Raw genomic sequence first — 18,875 nt, forward strand, 5'->3', positions numbered from 1 at the left:
CGAACTTCTTAGTTGCAGCATGTGGGATCTAGTTCCCTGACCAGGGATCAAACCCAGGCCCCCTGCATTGGGAGTGTGCAGTCTTAGCCACTGGACCACCAGGGAAGTCCCCCCAAAAATCTGGTCTTAAACAGATGAGTAGTTAGAAAAAGAAGGGCATTTTTTTTTAAATTTAGATTTAAAGTCTTTAATGAACTCATTATTTAAAGAAACTTTTTCAGCTTTGAAATTTTAAACTTACAGAAAGTTGCAACAATAGTTCAGAGAAGCCCTACATACTCTTCATCCTGTTCTCCCTAATGTTAACATCTTTTTAAAAAATTATTTTTAAAATTGAAGTATTTTAAAATTAAATTTTAACTAAAGTATAGTTGTAGTGTTATCTTACATAACCACAGTATAACATTACTGAAACCAAAAAATGAATATTGGTTTTTCTAAAATTTCTGTTTATTTTTGGCTGCGTTGGGTCTTCGTTGTTGTGCACGGGCTTTCTCTAGTTGCAGCAAGCAGGGGCTACTCTTGTTGCAGTGCGCAGGCTTCTCACTGCGGTGGCTTCTCTTGTTGCAGAGCACGGGCTCTAGGCGCGCAGGCTTCAGTAGTTGTGGCGCACAGGCTTGGTAGTTGTGGTTCACGGGCTCTAGAGTGCAGGCTCAGTAGTTGTGGCGCATGGGCTTAGCTGCTCCGCAGCATGTGGGATTTTCCTGGACCAGGGATCGAACTCGTGTCCCCTGCATTGGCAGGTGGATTCCCAACCACTGTGCCACTAGAGAAGTCCCCTGAATTGCTGATACAATACTATTAGCTATTCTACAGGCCTTATGCACATTTCACTAGTTTTCCTACTAATATCCTTTTCAGACCCAGGATACAATCCACAATCCCACATAGTATTTAGTTGTCATGTCTCTTTGGTCTCCTCTAACATGTGGCAGTTTATTAGTCTTTCTTTACCTTCACATTTTTGAAGAGTACTGTCCAGTTCTTTTGTAAAATATATCTCAATTTGGGTTTGCCTGATGTTTTCACATGATTAGACTGAGCCTATGTATTTTTGGCAATGTCACAAAAGTGATGTTGTGGCTTTCTCAGTGTATCATATCAGGAAGTACATAATGTCAATATGTTGAACTATGGGTGATGTTAACTTTAATCACTTGACTGAGGTGGTGTCTGCCAGGTTTCTCCACTGAAAAGTTATTATGGGGAGATACTGGAAGGTTATGCTAAATCCCATTTTGCATCAAACTTCCACCCACTAATTTTAACATCTATAGATAATTCTTCTGTTTTTAATATTTATTTATTTTTTAGCTGTGTTGGGTCTTAGCTGTGGCACGCAGGATCTTTTGTTGAGGTGCGGGCTCTTCGCTTCATTGCGGTGCACAGCCTTCTCGCTAATTGTGGTGTGCAGACTTAGTTGCCCCTCGGCATGTGGGATCTTAGTTCCCTGACCAGGGATCGAACGGGCACCCCCTGCATTGCAAGACAGAGTCTTAACCACTGGACCACCAGGGAAGTCCTTACAGGTAATTCTTGCCTGCAACAATTATTACTGTAGCATTTGCCTAATGTTTCCATCATTCTTACATATTTTGAATTTTACTGGAATAAATAGCTGTCCCCTCTTCCCCATTTATTTATTCAAGTATTTATTTATAGCAGTATGGACTTGTGGATATTTATTTTATCCCATGGGTTATAGTTCATTACTATCATTACTTATTTTATTCTTCAAACTGTCCCAGACTTGGTCATTGGAAGCTCCTTCAAGTTGACTCTCCATCTTTTTTTTTTTTTTTTTAGCATTTCATTACTTTCTGGTTACACGTGATATTTCAGATTCATGTGAATTTTTTCTCTGCCCTAGTCATTCCTCCAAGGAGCTCTGGTTCCTTTTATTGGATACTGGCATCTAGAAACCAAGAACTGGAGTCATATGTGCTTGCTGCGCTATGGTGCTGTCCTCTCAGAACAAGAAATATATGTATGTGCGTACAAGCACACGTCCATGTCTATATCTGTATATGTGTATGTGTACAAAAACATGTAATACAGATTAAAACTCGTGAGTTCATACTGATAACAGAGAGGGATATTCTAATACTCTTTTCAATTGGTCAGAATTGTGGACACCTTCATCTTTGATATACTCAAAGCTCAACACACGTGGGCAAAGGACTTGAATAGATATTTATCCAAAAAATATACTAATGGCCAAAAAGCACACGAAAAGATGCTCAACATCATTAGTCATTAGAGAAATACAAACCAAAACCACAATGAGATACCAATTCATACCTCCCAGGATGACTATCATCAAAAAGACAGAAAATAAGTGTTGGTGAGAATATGGAGAAAGTGTAATTCTAGTATATTGCTGGCAGGAATGTAAAGTGGGACATCTGCTTTGGAAAATGGTTTGGTAGTTCCTCAGAAAGTTAGAATTATCAAAAACATAGAATCATCATATGGCCCAGGAATTCCATTCATAGGTAAATAACTAAAAGAATGGAAAACAGGTATTCGGGACTTCCCTGGTGGCGCAGTGGTTAAGAATCCGCCTGCCAATGCAGGGGACACAGGTTCGATCCCTGGTCCGGGAAGATCTCACATGCCGCAGAGCAACTAAGCCCATGAGCCACCAACTACTGAGCCTGCACTCTAGAGCCCGCGAGCCACAACTATTGAGCCCACACACAACTACTGAAGCCCATGCGCCAAGAGCCCATGCTCCACAACAAGAGAAGCCACCGCAATGAGAAGTCCACACACCACAACGAAGAGTAGCGCCCCTGTCCTCCACTCACAACTAGAGAAAGTCTGCGGGCAGCAACAAAGACCCAACGCAGCCAAAAATAAACAAATAAAAAATAAATTAAAAAAGAAAACAGGTATTCAAACAAAAACCTGTACAAAATGTTCGTAGCAGTACTACTTACAACAGCAAAAAAGGTGGAAACCACCCCAATGTTCACATGAATGTGAACTGATGAATGGATAAGCAAAATGTGGTATATTCTTAAAGTGGATATTATTCAGGCATAAAAATGAATGAAGTACTGATACATGCTACAACATGGATGAACCTCAAAAACATGCTAAGAGAAAGAACAGACGAAAAAGGTCACATACTGGATGGTTCCATTTATATGAAATATCCAGAATAGATATATCCACGGAGACAGAAACCAGACTAGTGGTTGCAAGGCGCTGGGAAATGGAGAAATGGGAAGCGACTGCTTAATGGGTACAGGTTTCCTTTTGGGGTGATGAAAATGTTCTGAAATTTGATTTAGGTAGTGGTTGCAAAACGCTGTGAATGTACTAAATGCCACCGAATTATACAACTTAAAATAGTTAATTCTGTTACGTGAATTTTACCTCAATTAAAAAAAAAACAACACAGTAGTTTCTAAAGGTTAGTTGCAACATGAAATCTGAAACCTTATCAATAAACTTCATACTGTTACTTTAAAATCCATTGTCTACCTTATACTCTGAATGGCTCTTTTACCCAAGCATGATTTTTTTACATCATGCATCGATCATCTGGAAAATTCTGGTCCACTAGGTCATGTAGATTTCAAATGCTGATACAGTTCATTATAAAATATATATTTTTAAAAATCACATTTGTCGATACCACCACTAATCTCAGCAGAAAAGTATTGATATTTAAGTCCTGGAAGCTGTCAAACTCATGGTTTAATTTTTATTTGAATTTTATCACTGGGCACTAATACAGTCAGTTGCTTTCCTTGAAAAATTTTAAGAATATGTCTGCCAAATACCCAAATCTAAAGATCATAGTTCACTGATAATTCTTTTTTTTTTTTTTTTTTTTAATTTTGTAGGCTGTGCCGTGCGGCATGTGGGATCTTAGTTCCCTGACCAGGGATCAAACCCGTGCCCCCTACACTGGGGGCACAGTCTTAACCACTGGACCACCAGGGAAGTCCCTGATTATTCTTTCATCAAGTAACAAGTAAAATCAATGTTCTATGAAGAAAGCAGCTAGGTAGCTTGTAACTTGATTACACTTTTCCTTGAGTCCTTGAGACAACCACTGTAGCTCAACATGTAGCAAAAGTGGTTTATAAGTACTTCTCATTTTATCACACAAAATATTCAAAACCCATGTTCTGAAAGGCCAAGCTTAAATAAAATTCATTTTTACTGCTTCATCAAGAACATTCTTAAGTGAAACTAGATTTTTTTTTTAACCTGCAAGTTTAAACTGCATGGCAATGAAGAATACAATGACTACTAGTACAGTTTGGTGCCACCGCTTTGATTCATACTAAGGCATCAGAGCAGTTTTACTCACCACTGTTTTTGGATCATCAGTGCAAATGCCAACAAAGGGAAAAAGGCAAAATAATGCCTTTGTATTACTATGAAATAGCTTTCATCGCAAGACTCCCTGAAAGGGTCTCAGGGATCCACAAGAGTCCATAGATCACACTTCTACTTTTTTGTGTTAGTTTCTGCTTTATAACAAAGTGAATCAGCTATACATATACATATATCCCCGTATCTCTTCCCTCTTGCGTCTCCCTCCCTCCCTATCCCGCCCCTCTAGGTGGTCACAAAGCACCAAGCTGATCTCCCTGTGCTATGTGGCTGCTTCCCACTAGCTACTGATTTTACATTTAGTAGTGTATTTATGTCCATGCCACTCTCTTACTTTGTCCCAGCTTACCCTTCCCCCGCCCCATGTCCTCAGTCCATTCTCTAGTAGGTCTGTGTCTTTATTCCCGTCCTGCCCCTAGGTTCTTCAAAACCTTTTTTTTTTTTTTTTTAGATTCCATATATATGTGTTAGCATATGGTATTTGTTTTTCTCTTTCTGACTTACTTCACTGTATGACAGACTCTAGGTCCACCCACCTCACTACAAATAACTCAATTTCGTTTCTTTTTATGGCTGAGTAATATTCCATTGTATATATGTGCCACATCTTTATCCATTCATCCGATGATGGACACTTAGGTTGCTTCCATGTCCTGGCTATTGTAAATAGAGCTGCAATGAACATTTTGGTACCTGACTCTTTTTGAATTATGGTTTTCTCAGGGTATATGCCCAGTAGTGGGATTGCTGGGTAGTATGGTAGTTCTATTTTTAGTTTTTCAAGGAACCTCCATACTGTTCTCCATAGTAGCTGTATCAATTTACATTCCCACCAACAGGGCAAGAGGGTTCCCCTTTCTCCACACCCTCTCCAGCATTTACTGTTTGTAGATTGATGATGGCCATTCTGACTGGTGTGAGGTGATACCTCACTGTACTTCTGATTTGCATTTCTCTAATGATTAGTGATGTTGAGCATCCTTCCATGTGTTTGTTGGCAATCTGTATATCTTCTTTGGAGAAATGTCTATTTAGGTCTTCTGTCCATTTTTGGATTGGGTTGTTTGTTTTTTGATATTGAGCTGCAGGAGCTGCTTGTAAATTTTGGAGATTAATCCTTTGTCACTTGCTTCATTTGCAAATATTTTCTCCCATTCTGAGGGTTGTCTTTTGGTCTTGTTTATGGTTTCCTTTGCTGTGCAAAAGCTTTTAAGTTTCATTAGGTCCCATTTGTTTATTTTTGTTTTTATTTCCATTTCTCTAGAAGGTGGGTCAAAAAGGTAGATTACACTTCTAATACACTTGTTAGAGTAACCTACCAATTCATACTATTTTGCAGGTTTAATGCAAACTCCTTGGCAGCAAATCTCTCCTTTGTACTTCCCTTATTACCCACTACTATGAAATGCCCCAATAGACCATGTAAGCACTGTTATTGCCTAACCAACTCCAAATGGTACTTTCTTTCACCTAACTCGTATCAGCTACATCAACGGACCTCTTCCCACTATTCCCCAGGCTAAAGAATCCCATTCCTAAAAGCCTGAAATGATTAATTCCTTCTGGTCCATTTAAATCTAGGCTATTTTAATTACTTCGCTTTTGATTTCTAGAACTTGCTTTCTGGTTCACTTTTCTTAAAAAAAAAAAAAGGACTCTTGATCTAGAACAGGAGTCTGCAAACTTTTTCTGTAAAGGGTCAGACAGTAAATATTTTACACTTTGTGGGCTAACTTCTCAACTCTGCTGTTGTAAGCAAAAGGCTGTGTTCTAGTAAAACTTTATTTATAAAACCAGGCAGTAGCTGTAGTTTCTGACTCCTGATCTAGACTCTTCCAACATATACGTCAATCAATCCAGTGTAACTAAAAAGATGCCAAAAGTTTAAAAAGGATATAGTTACAGACTGGCTAAAGAAACTAATAGGAGAGGGAGGAGATATGGGAATGTGTGTATATGTGTAGCTGATTCACTTTGTTATAAAGCAGAAACTAACACACCATTGTGAAGCAATTATACTTCAATAAAGATGTTTAAAAAAATACTCCCATTTGTAAAAAAAAAAAAAAAAAAAAGAAAAGAAACTAATAGGAACACTGAAAACAGTATACACAAACCCAATAGATAGGAATATTAGTAATAGCTGCTAACACTCACTGAGGTCTTATTATTTGCTAAGCACTGTGCTAAAGTGCTTCACAATGCATTACTTCATTTAAGCCCTTTAAAGGAGAGCTTTAATAATTTAAATAATTCTCCTTTTACAGAAGAGAAAACAGAAACATATAAGGTCTCATAGTTTGTAAGTAGCTAAGCCTGACTCAAACACAGGTCTTTCCTACTGCACGGCCCATGTTCCTAATCATCAGACTATGCTATCTGTCTATATTGTCATTTTTTAAAAAATAATCCTTTTTTAAATTTTTAAAATAGATTTTATTATTTATTTATTTATGGCTGTGTTGGGTCTTCATTGCCGGGCTTTCTCTAGTTGTGGTGTGTGGGCTTCTCATTGCAGTGGCTTCTCTCACTGCAGAGCACAGGCTCTAGGCGCGCAGGCTTCAGTATTTGTGGCTTGCGGGCTCTAGAGCGCAGCCTCAGTAGTTGTGGCGCACGGGATTAGTTGCTCCGCGGCATGTGGGATCTTCCCGGACCAGGGCCCGAACCCATGTCTCCTGCGTTGGCAGGTGGATTCTTAACCACTGTGCCACCAGGGAAGCCCCCCATTTTTAGTTTTTTAATCCAAACTGCTAAGGCAGTAATTCTAAATAAAAACAGACAGTCACTGTTTTAACAGTCTCTTCTATTTCATTGAGTTTACTGCACAAACCTTGGCTCACGTCCTTGAATGGAAGAGCCTAGGTGACCTTGCCTTAGATGACACAGTTTTGTTTAATAATATACACCAAGGATCATGAAGGCTCCTATGCTTAAATGAGACAAGTTAGGATGTACTGCCTAAAAAGCTCATGAATAGGAGGTAAGCAGCCCTCTCCCACTATCACCTTATAATAAATCAGCACAAATATAACATTATCTTATTATACTAATACATTTTATAATAATATATATTATAAAGAATAATTATAATAAATAGGCAGAAAAGTTCTGATATATATCAAAGGAAAGCTGCCAGACATTATTTAAAATATTAGAATGGGGAGATCAGCTTGGTGCTTTGTGACCACCTAGAGGGGTGGGATAGGGAGGGTGGGAGGGAGACGCAAGAGGGAGGAGATATGGGGATGTATGTATACGTATAGCTGATTCACTCTGCTATAAAGCAGAAACTAACACACCACTGTAAAGCAATTATACTCCAATAAAGATGCTAAAAAAATAAAATAAAACATTAGAATGAAGGAGACAGAGGTGGTCAAAGGACATATTTTTCACACATCCTTCAAAACTACTCTTCAGTCACTCTTAAACAGTAACTAGGGCCTATGGGAATTAAGAAAAAAAAAATCTGTCCACTGATAGAATGTGCTAACTTATGCCTCACTGATTTTAACTACCTAACCATAGATTATCGCTACTAATCTGCTTCCAGGTACAAAGAGAAAAGTTAAAAGTAAAAGACTGCAAAAGATTTTTGAAACCTATCAGCCGAATACGTAAGCATCCTATAGACAGAATTAAAACATAACAATACTATACATACGCACCTGTAAAACGGCTGGTTCCCATGGAGGACATTACAAATAATATTGGGTTGGCCAAAAAGTGCCTTCGGTTTTTAAGTGAAAATAAAAGACACATTTTTCATTTTCACCAAGAACTTTATTGAACAACGTATTCACCCTTTTGTTCCACTACCTTCTGCCATTTTTTTTAATAAATTTATTTATTTATTTTTTATTTTTGGCTGTGCTGGGTCTTTGTTTCTGTGCGAGGGCTTTCTCTAGTTGCGGCAAGCGGGGACCACTCTTCATCGCGGTGCGCGGGCCTCTCACTATCGCGGCCTGTCTTGCTGCAGAGCACAGGCTCCAGACGCGCAGGCTCAGTAGTTGTGGCTCACGGGCCCAGCTGCTCCGCGACATGTGGGATCTTCCCAGACCAGGGCTCGAACCCATGTCCCCTGCATTGGCAGGCAGATTCTCACCCACTGTGCCACCAGGGAAGCCCCCTTCTGCCATCCTTCAGGCAACTTCATAATTCTATCTTCCCACAACTTTTTTTTTTTTTTTTAATTTTTGGCTGCATTGGGTCTTCGTTGCTGCACGCGGGGGCTACTCTTCATTGCGGTGCGTGGGTTTCTCATTGCGGTGGCTTCTCTTTTTGCAGAGCACGGGCTCTAGGCACGGCCTTCAGTAGTTGTGGCTTGTGGGCTCAGTAGTTGTGGCTCGCAGGCTCTAGAGTGCTGGCTCAGTAGTTGTGGCGCACGGGCTTACTTGCTCTGCGGCATGTGAGATCTTCCTGGACCAGGAATCGAACCCGTGTCCCCTGCATTGGCAGGCAGATTCTTAACCACTGTGCCACCAAGGAAGTCTCCCAAAACTTTTCATCTTTTTGAGCAAAGAACTGTTCCAGGTGCCTTTTACAGTCTTCCAGGGAACTGAAATTTTTTCCAGTAACAGAATTTTGTAGGGACTTCCCTGGTGGCGCAGTGGTTAAGAATCCGTCTGCTGGGCTTCCCTGGTGTCGCAGTGGTTGAGAATCTGCCTGCCAATGCAGGGGACACGGGTTCGAGCCCTGGTCCAGGAAGATCCCACATGCCGCGGAGCAACTAGACCTGTGAGCCACAACTACTGAGCCTGCGCATCTGGAGCCTGTGCTCCGCAACAAGAGAGGCCGCGATAGTGAGAGGCCCGCGCACCGCGATGAAGAGTGGCCCCCGCTTGCCGCAGCTAGAGGAAGCCCTTGCACAGAAACGAAGACCCAACACAGCCAAAAAATAAATAAATAATATTTTAAAAGGTGCTAATAAAAAAAAAAAAAAAAGGTTTTTTTTCACTTAACTTACGTGGAACCCAAACACCAAAGCAATTAACATAACCAAGCTGGTGCAAATGACTTTCAATGCTTGATTTGGATATTTTGAGTATGTGGGCTATCTCCCGCGTGGTATAACGTTGATTGTTCTCAATTAATATCTCGACTTGACCGCTATCAACTTCAACTGGTCTATCCGACCGTGGAGCATCGTCCAGCGAGAAGTCTCCAGTACGAAACTTCGCAAACCATTTTTGACACATTCCATCAGTCACAGCACCTTCTCCATACACTGCAGAAATCTATTTTTGCATTTCAGTTGCATTTTTACCTTTCTTGAAATAATAAAGCATAATATACTGAAAGTGTTGCTTTTTTCTTCCATTTTCAATATTAAAATAGCTACACAAAAATTCACCAATTTTGATATCTTTTTTTAGATGCACGCTGATATGACAGCTGTCACATACAATCTAACAAAACTGTTTTGAATGAAGATGAAGACAATTAAGTGCTACTAGAGCCATCTTACGGAAAAAACCAAACAAACCTTTTGGCCAACCCAATAGTATAAGAGGATAATATCAACTCAAAAAGGTAATTATTACTTCCAAGAACTAGGGAATCACACAACTTGGAATGAATCTTTATCTAGCCTTTAGGTTTGAGCTAGGCTGGTCTCTGTTGCTGTTTTGTCTTTAGTATTCAACTGACAGGGAAAAAAATCTCCCTTAATCAAAATGGACATTTGGAAGAGTGAGCTCCAGCTACTTGTGGTGGGGAAGTAACTGGGGGCAGCCTAGGGAATAAGCAGGCCAGCCACTCTTCTAAGTCCCAACCAGCAACCCTTAAAGAAGTACAACCTCATATGCACCTCCTCACACTTGCATCAACACTCACATATCAAAGAGAAAAATATACACAGTATATTCAAAGATTGTTGCTTGTGAAAACATGGCAAGAACACAAATTCATGGGCTATAACACAAAGAATCAAAAAGACTGAATTAAGGAACTTCCTCTAGACTGCAACATGACAAACCTTTTTATAGGATAAACTACTTCAAAAGTTCTCTCTTACTCTAAAGTCTCCCTACCCACTTACTGCACATCAGCGTCATTACTCCAAACAGACAGGAGCAAAATAAACTTACATAAAATGACTGTAACAGTATGACCTTCTTTTATTCCCTAACACACTTTATTTCACATTTCCACTTAACACAAGAGCTGTTTCATATATACGTTAACACACCTAAGAAGCACATAAAGTGAAATTAAGAAACTAGGAAAAAAGGCACCATGGTAAATTAGTGGTAAATTGAAATACAATTTCTAAACGAGCTCTTAATGACCAATTAAAGATACAATCACTCCAACTGAATCCCAAAATTGTAACACTTGCAATGTCTGGAAGCTTAGATCTTTCATTTTTCCTTCCTTTCACATGCTGTTTGACCTTCCCTTTGAACAATCCTAACTCTGCAGCAGATGGCAGGGGGAGACTACTGCATTTTTGTAATACACGAAATAAAACAAAAACAAGATATAAAGAGAAAAGAGGGGGAGGACTCAAAGGAGTAGCTCATAGATAGCATTTGCTCTATTATCTGGCCTTTTGCTTCTCCTTAAGAGCACCTCCCCCAGGACTTCCCTGGTGGTGCAGTGGTGAAGAATCCACCTGCCAATGCAGGGGACACAGGGGTCCGGGAAGATCCCACATGCCGTGGAGCAGCTGGGCCCGTGAGCCACAACTACTGAGCCTGCGCTCTAGAGCCTGCAAGCCACAACTACTGAAGCCTGCGCACCTAGAGCCCGTGCTCCGCAACTAGAGTAGCCACTGCAATGAGAAGCCCGCGCACCGCAACGAAGAGTAGCCCCCACTTGCTGCAACCAGAGAAAGCCCGTGCGCAGCTATGAAGACCCAACACAGCCAAAAATAAATAAATAAACAAATAAATTTCTAAAAGGAAAAAAAAAGAGCACCTCCCCCCTCACCCTGTACCCTTGGCAATACTGAATGATTACAAACAGTCTGGAAGAAAAGAAAAAAGTAACAAATTATAGCTGTTAAATTCAGGAGGCATTTCTCTTCTAGTCACCCCTCTTCCTCAAGCACACACACCTCCGAATCGGGGCAGGAAGAAGAGACTCGGAACAAACTGCTTCACCTCCCAGAAGAGTTATTACTACACTTCACTAGGAACAAGGTCACTACCACCTGGACAGAGAAGCCCTGTCTCATTTTGCCACAACAGAAATATGTGTTTTTTTGTTTTGCTTTTTTTCAATAAAGACAGGAAGGAAAAAAATGTGTGTATGTACATACATCAAAAGGGTATTTTTCTTGCTCTAAGCCTTCCCCTGTTCCTTGTCCATCAGCCCAAGTAAGCAGAGATGACGCAGACTTCCTTATATAATAGCCTGTGATTTCCTAGACTGCAGGCTTTTCCCTTTGTGTTCTGTATACACTTACACATGCGAGTGCGCGCACATTCTCATTGCTTTGCAGCCCCTGGCACGATGCCAGCACTCAGTCAGCTGGTTGACTCCATTCACAGAGCAGCGTCGGAGCTGACACGGGAAGGGGGGGTGGGTAGTGAGGATAAGGGGGAGCTAGAACCATCACTGCTACAGACAAAAGAAATTTAAAAAAAGAAAAAGAAGACCTTAGCATAACATTCCTCTCACAGCTTCAGCTTGAAGAAAACTAGAATCCAGAGACCATTATAGCAAAAGGATGAAGTAGAAGGGTTGAGGATCCAAACCAAAAGGAGCTTTGTATGAGAAACAATTATCCTGCAACAAATTTTTAAAAGCAACAGTACTTATTACTTCAATCCCATCAGAAACCTCAGCGTATCACCTTCTACACATAGTGAGGAAAAACGTTGTGAAGAACTGAGTTTCTGCTTTTAGAAAAAGAAAAAAAGGGCGGGGGGGGGCCGGCAAGACAGTTAAACGTACTTACAGGTATACATTTTTCTGCTCCCTCCTTTAGCTGCCAGGAAAGCTGGAGACAAGAAAGGGGAGGAAACAGAAAAAGGAGGAAAAAAAGGAATAAGAGATGGGTTTAGGTTTGTTTGTTTGTTTTGTTTTTTAGGAGGGGTTCCCTTTCTCTGTCTATCGTAAGAGAAGCTCTTTCTACAGCACAGGGGAGGCCCCATACGTGCCAGCCCCCCTGGGAGACCTGCACAAACCCGGTCTCCAAGCGGGCACTGCCCTGCCAATCACATGGCGTACTGTTATATTAAACAAAAGAAACAGGGGGATGCTTACTTTTACCCATGATGCCTAGCGGGGGCAGGAGCGGGGTGGGGGGGGATAAAAACCAGTTGTAGCCGGTTTATAACCTCAGGACATGGAATTATCTCTTAATTTTTAAAAGTCATTTGTGGTACAAAAGTCAGTTAGTCTCCCCACCCTAACTATCACCCCCATTATTCTGGCCTAGTGCCAAACTTTGCCTTCATTCATGAGAGCTAGTTTCCTCTCAAATCATGATGCTTTAACTGTTTAGTTTCCAAAGCCAACATCCAAGACAGGAAATCACAGCATCAATACCAAACCCCAAATTACCAAAAAACGAAGACATATTGCCAACCAAGCTCCTTTTCTTTATCCCTTATTGCTAGTGCTAGGGAACAGACACTGTTAAGACACTAGATAAATCCACTAAAGATTTTTTTCCTGAAGCTGTCTCACAGGTAGATAGCTCATTTAGCCCTATCAATTCACACCACTCAGGGCAGTTGAATCCACATCTAACAAAAATCATATAGCAAGGTTTCACAGCAAAGTAGTCACAACAGTATATGCAAACTATAAAAATGGCTTAGGCCCTTGTAATGTATATTTTACAACAATTTCTCCTAATTAACATTTTTTTTGTTTTAGAACAGATGTCTCCAATCACTTTATAAGGAGTTTTTATTTCCCAAGAGTACTGATTAGGGGTCAGAAAGCAGTGGGAAAGAAATCCAAGCCAACCAAAGAGGAGGTAAGGCAGTGGTAACTGTTTTGGCGATCTACTAGCTGGAGGACCTTTACTCTAGGATCTCTGCAAGAAAATAAATCTTTATAAACAGTAACAGGGAATAATGGGGCAAGGGGAGAGATTTCCTTACTTTTCAATTGATATCTCTTATCAATATATCACCCAAATACCTGCCTCATTTGGGCCTCTGAAACTCAAATCGTAACTGTACTTACTCCATCAGAATCTCTCACAAGGGACTTCCTTGGTGGTCCAGTGGGTAAGACTCCGTGCTCCCAATGCAGGGGGCCCGGGTTCGATCCCTGGTCAGGGAACTAGATCCCGCATGCATGCCACAACTAAGAAGTCCGCATGCCGCGACTAAAAAAAATCCTGCATGCCGCAACTAAGACAAATAAATAAACATGTTTAAAATGCCTTAAAAAAAAAGAATCTCCTACAAAACTCTTGTTTTGTCCAAATATTAAAGCTTCTAGAGTCTAGAGAATAGAGAAAAATAATTGACACCCTACCCAAAGATATTAATTTGTAAATAAAAGTTTTCCTGAGCAATCTAATATTAACTTCAATTTTCAGAAAAGGAATACTGAGCTGTATCTGAACTAGGTAGTACTGATCACTGGCATAAGGCATTCAATAATTTACAAACTACAAAGGAAAACCCTACATCTACATCTACACCAAGCTAAACTTCAAGTGGTTGATGTTGTACCATCTCAGTCACAATAAGCTGTACTTAATAGGAGCCCATCAGAGGTCTCCAGATGTAGATACTATCATTTTAGGAGATAAGGAAAACATGATGTCTGTGATAAATGGGGGAAAGAAAATAATCAATTTTCCTCTTAACACATTTCCACAAGAGACCAACTATGAATTTCAAACTGAAGTTCACTAGTTCCATGTTTAATCAGGGTAGGGAAGACTGTCCATCTTTTAACAATCATTCAGAGGTCATGCCCATTTAAATCGATACATTTGACTGCATCTAAACATTGGTCAGCCCGTGTGCCACAACTAGAGAGCCCGCATGCTGCAACGAAAGATCCCGCATGCCGCAGTGAAGATCCTGCATGCCACCACAACTAAGACCTGACACACCCAAATAAATAAATAAATATTAAAATAAATAAATTTTTTAAAAAAGCTCTGGTTATCAGTGTTCAAGATAACATAAAAGGCTTAGATACAGTTAAGCTGTCGGGAGTGATTACCTTTAGCAAAGAGTTAATTCTCCCAACATTATACAGGTTAAGACAGTATACTATGTTTACTACAATGCCTGCCTTTATATTAAACTGATTAGTAGTCCAGAGGTACCAGAGATGCTCTCAAACCAACAGGTATTTTTCTTCAGAATCCTCAAAAATTAAGAACTATCTGGTAGCCAGTGACCCTACTCTTTTCAGCTAAATCATCATCATCCAAAACCAAAGGTATTTAATTGTGTAAGCTGAAAACTTTAAATTTAGAAATACTCCTTGGTAAATGTTATGCAAGTTGTGATGCTCTGAAGAATATCAAATTCTTTAAGAAAAAGAGACGATCTAACATTCACTGAGCATTTAATACGCTAAATATTTATTTAATCCACGCAACAAACCAGAAAAGTGAGGTCCTTTCCCCGTTTTATAGATATGGAAACTAACTTGGTAAAATTAAGAAATTTGAATGAAGTCACTCATTCAGCTAACTCATTCAGTAGATGCTGGCTCCAATGTCCACACTTGGTCCACTACAGCATGATGACTTGTGCATTTCTTGGCCAAAACTCAAGAGCCCAGTTCACTATGTTTGCTGTGCCAGTCTCCATTCTATGCCACTGGACTAAAGAAAATATCAGCCAAATACAACTGAAGTAAAAAATACAAACTCTTTGATTTCTACTCCTAGAAGACTTCATCCAGGACTTCTTTTGAAAGGCTAATAAGCATATACAATCTAGATATGTACAAAAGACATCTGATAGATAAATGTCTGGGAAGGTCAAATCATAAAGGGTACTAATCATCGTGAGGAAAGAGGTGATTATCTATCTGGACTCAGGAAACAGGATTCAAATTAATTATAACTAAAAGCTGGAAGGTACTCCTAAAAGACAAATATGAACTTCAGAGAATCAAATACTTTTTTAAAAACCTCAGCAATATCAGAAACAAATTTGCAAAAACTATATAGTTGCCCATCTCTGCTCTTTACAAATTTTATAAGTAATTTGCTAAATTTTTTGTGCCGGTTTTGATATATATCCTTGGGCTCAGAGAACAAATGGATCAAAATTAGAACCACTGCTAAGGTTAAAAAATAAGATCTATTTTTTCTTTTTTTCCCCCCCGCCCACCATAAAAATCTACTTTTTTAAAAAAGCCAACTTAAAAATTTTAGCATACACCTAAGATTATTTTGTATAAAATTCACAAGCTATTTATTGGTATCAAAAGCAAACAAATAAACAAAACAAACAACAAACAAAAAAACCCCCCAAACCAAGCTAAAGTTAAAAAACCCAAGCTAAAAACCCAAGCTGCATAGCTGTTAAGTCCTCTCCTGCACACTCCTTATAGTTTGTTTTCAGTGGGTCTAGTCTATTTGGAGAAATCAGCTCATGATTTTGAAATTACTATTACAATAACAATCAGATCAAAGAAGAGCAGAACCCCATTCATATGATCAATAAGCTTCCATTTTTTCATTAAGTGTAGATAAACTCAACTAATCAAAATGAGAAGTTAATTCTTAAGGCATGGGAGTTCTTCTCTACATATTTAGAAATAGTACGTGCAATCAAGCAGTACTACAAAGAAAACCATTTTGCTGTCCCAAGCTTGATGCACAAATTGGGAATTACTGCCAGAATAATGCACTGATTTAGTCTTTAAAAACAGGTGATTTATGCTCATTAGGTAAAACAGAATAATTCCTATTTTAATGGGGAAAAAAAATCAGTCTTCAATTACTTCAGTGTTATAAATTAGTGATTGACTGATGATACTGAAGTGTCTACCACTAATTGGGAGGATGTATTTATTAAAAATTTGGTTAAAGCAAATAAAAACTAACTACACTGATACAGCAGAATATGGACTGGGTCTTACACAGGCACTACAGAAAATGAGAACAAGACTTCCTGTTCTGAGATAGTATTTAAATTAAGGAGTACTGTTTTTTTTCAAAGTAGTATTCCTCAATGTGTTCAGTCCTGGGTTTATAGGAAATAAAATTGTTGTAGAGGGAACTTGCTGGTGGTCCAGTGGTTAGGACTGGGTGCTTTCACTGCCAGGTCCCAGGTTCAATCCCTGGTCGGGGAACTAAGATCCTGCAAGCCACGTGGTGCGGCAATAAAAAAAAAAAAAATTGTTGTAGAGGAGACAAAGATCTCTACTGTTCAAGTATTGCAAATAATAAAAAGTTACTGTTATACCCTACTCTCAATGACTTAATCAGCATACAGAAGAAGCAAATTACATCAACCATTTCATCTCTCATGAGACATAAAATGTTCCTAGACCAGTCTTTTCTATGAGGGTGGTTTACCCTACCAAGGGCACTGGGGAATTTCACTGTCTATCGCTAGGAAAAAGAAACATGAAAATCATCTAGAGCATTAAGTTAGTATTTAACATCTACAAAATAATAATTCTCTTCCAAAAGACAAAGCAACTCCAGCGGGGATCCACAAGGTATCTAACTAGTATAGTCTCAGGGACTTCCCTGATGGCGCAGTGGTTAAGAATCCACCTGCCAATGCAGGGGACACAGGCTTGAGCCCTGATCAGGGAAGATCCCACGTGCCGTGGAGCAACTAAGCCCGTGCACCACAACTACTGAGCCTGCGCTCTAGAGTCCGCAAGCCACAACTACTGAGCCTGCATGCCACAACTACTAAAGCCCACGCACCTAGAGCCCACGCTCCGCAACAGAAGCCACCTCAATGAGAAGCCCGCGCACCACAACGAAGAGTAGCCCCTGCTCACCGCAACTAGACAAAGCCCGCGCGCAGCAACAAAGACCCAATGCAGCCATAAATAAATAAATTTTTTATTTTTTAAATAAATAAATAAATAAATAACTAGTATAGTCTCAAATCCCTAACTTATTCTCATCCTTGTATCAGCAGCATGCTATTGATTCCTAGGGACCAGGCCTGAGAACATCTCATTTCTTAATACTTGACTGCTGTTTTCATTCTCTCCTATCTGTACCTTCCCTGTACCTTTATGGGGGTACCAAGTTCTTTTCAGACAAGTCACATTTAAATGTTCATACACATCTGACAATAAAAAGGCAACTCAAGGGACTTCCCTGGCAGTCCAGTTGTTAAGACTCCATGCTTCCACTGCAGGGGCCATGGGTTCCATCCCTGGTCAGGGAACTAAGATTCTGCATGCCACGTGGCACGGCCTAAAAACTAAAATAAACAAACGGACGAACAAAAAACAAAAATTTCAACCCAAACATCCTAAACACCTGTCATCAGCTAAGTGCCACAGAGAAAAGTCATGTTTTAGTAGTCAAATTAACATTTTGTCATAGATTTTCTAAGCACATGGATTCTTCTTGACCTGGCTTCTTCCTGTTACTAGGTATCCACCAGTGTCTCTCCCTCTCTAGCTTTCAAAGGGTGGAGCTCCTAGTCTATGAGCAGCTTTGCTTAAAGCTTCAGATATTTTACTCTGCATTAAGCTTCTCATCTTTCGCTTCTGTTGTAAAGACTGCTCTTAGTTTTATCACTAAATCACAAACAATGCCTATAATATATATATTATATATACACGCACACACGTGCACGCACGCACGCACGCGCACACATACACACACAGAGCTACCCTCTGTATGCTCATGTTCCACTCAATCTCCGACTTTAAAAGAGCCTCCAGGGGCTTCCCTGGTGGTCCAGCGGTTAAGACTGCGCTCCCAATGCAGGGGGCCTGGGTTGTCCCTGGTCGGGGAACTAGATCCCTGCATGCTGCAACTAAGAGCCCACCTGCCGCAACTAAAAGATCCTGCATGCCACAATGAAGATCCCTCGTGCCACAACGAAGACCTGGCGCAGCCAAATAAATAAACATTAAAAAAAAAAAAAAAAGAGCCTCCAACAAGGAAGAATCTAAGATACAATAAATTATCACAGCTACACGACTCCCATAAACTTTAAAAATCTATCCTCCACTTTAATAATTACCACACTGAATTCCTCTGCTCAACAGGCTATGCTAGAACTAGATCTACCTATCCATTAATGATCTGATCAGAGATGGAGAAATCGCTTTGGAGTCTAACCTACTGTCCTGACTGGGCAAGTTCAGAATTCACTTCAATATGTGACAATCTTGGTACACCTATGACACAACCAGTTACTAGAATTTCAGGACAACCACCTCATATCACACTAATGAGGTAAATGGAGGCCAACATAAAAGGAAAGATCTGGAAAGAGAAAAGTGGTAAATATCTGATTGTCAAATTTAAATATCTTCAAAATATGTTCTCTATATTTTCAACATTAAAATTAACAACCTCAGTAATAGTGACACTTTGGGCCAGATAATTCTTTGTTCTAGGGTCTGTCCTGTGCACTGTAGGATGC

The 18,875-nt window shown here is 39.9% G+C and overlaps 1 protein-coding gene across 2 annotated transcripts in view; it reads right to left on the bottom strand.

Moving 5' to 3' along the window:
• Positions 1-18,875, bottom strand: part of GATAD2B (GATA zinc finger domain containing 2B) — an 85,400-nt gene that overhangs the window by 44,645 nt on the left and 21,880 nt on the right. Inside the window, exon 2 of one of the 2 annotated variants that reach the window (XM_057543259.1) lies at positions 12,263-12,304. The exons of the other annotated variant lie outside the window; for it this stretch is intronic. The gene's annotated coding sequence lies outside the window, so the exon portion shown is untranslated. The remainder of the gene's footprint in view (positions 1-12,262; positions 12,305-18,875) is intronic. 2 annotated transcript variants of the gene reach the window in all.

This window comes from Balaenoptera acutorostrata, chromosome 1, assembly GCF_949987535.1.
Source record: "Balaenoptera acutorostrata chromosome 1, mBalAcu1.1, whole genome shotgun sequence".
NCBI lineage: Eukaryota > Metazoa > Chordata > Mammalia > Artiodactyla > Balaenopteridae > Balaenoptera > Balaenoptera acutorostrata.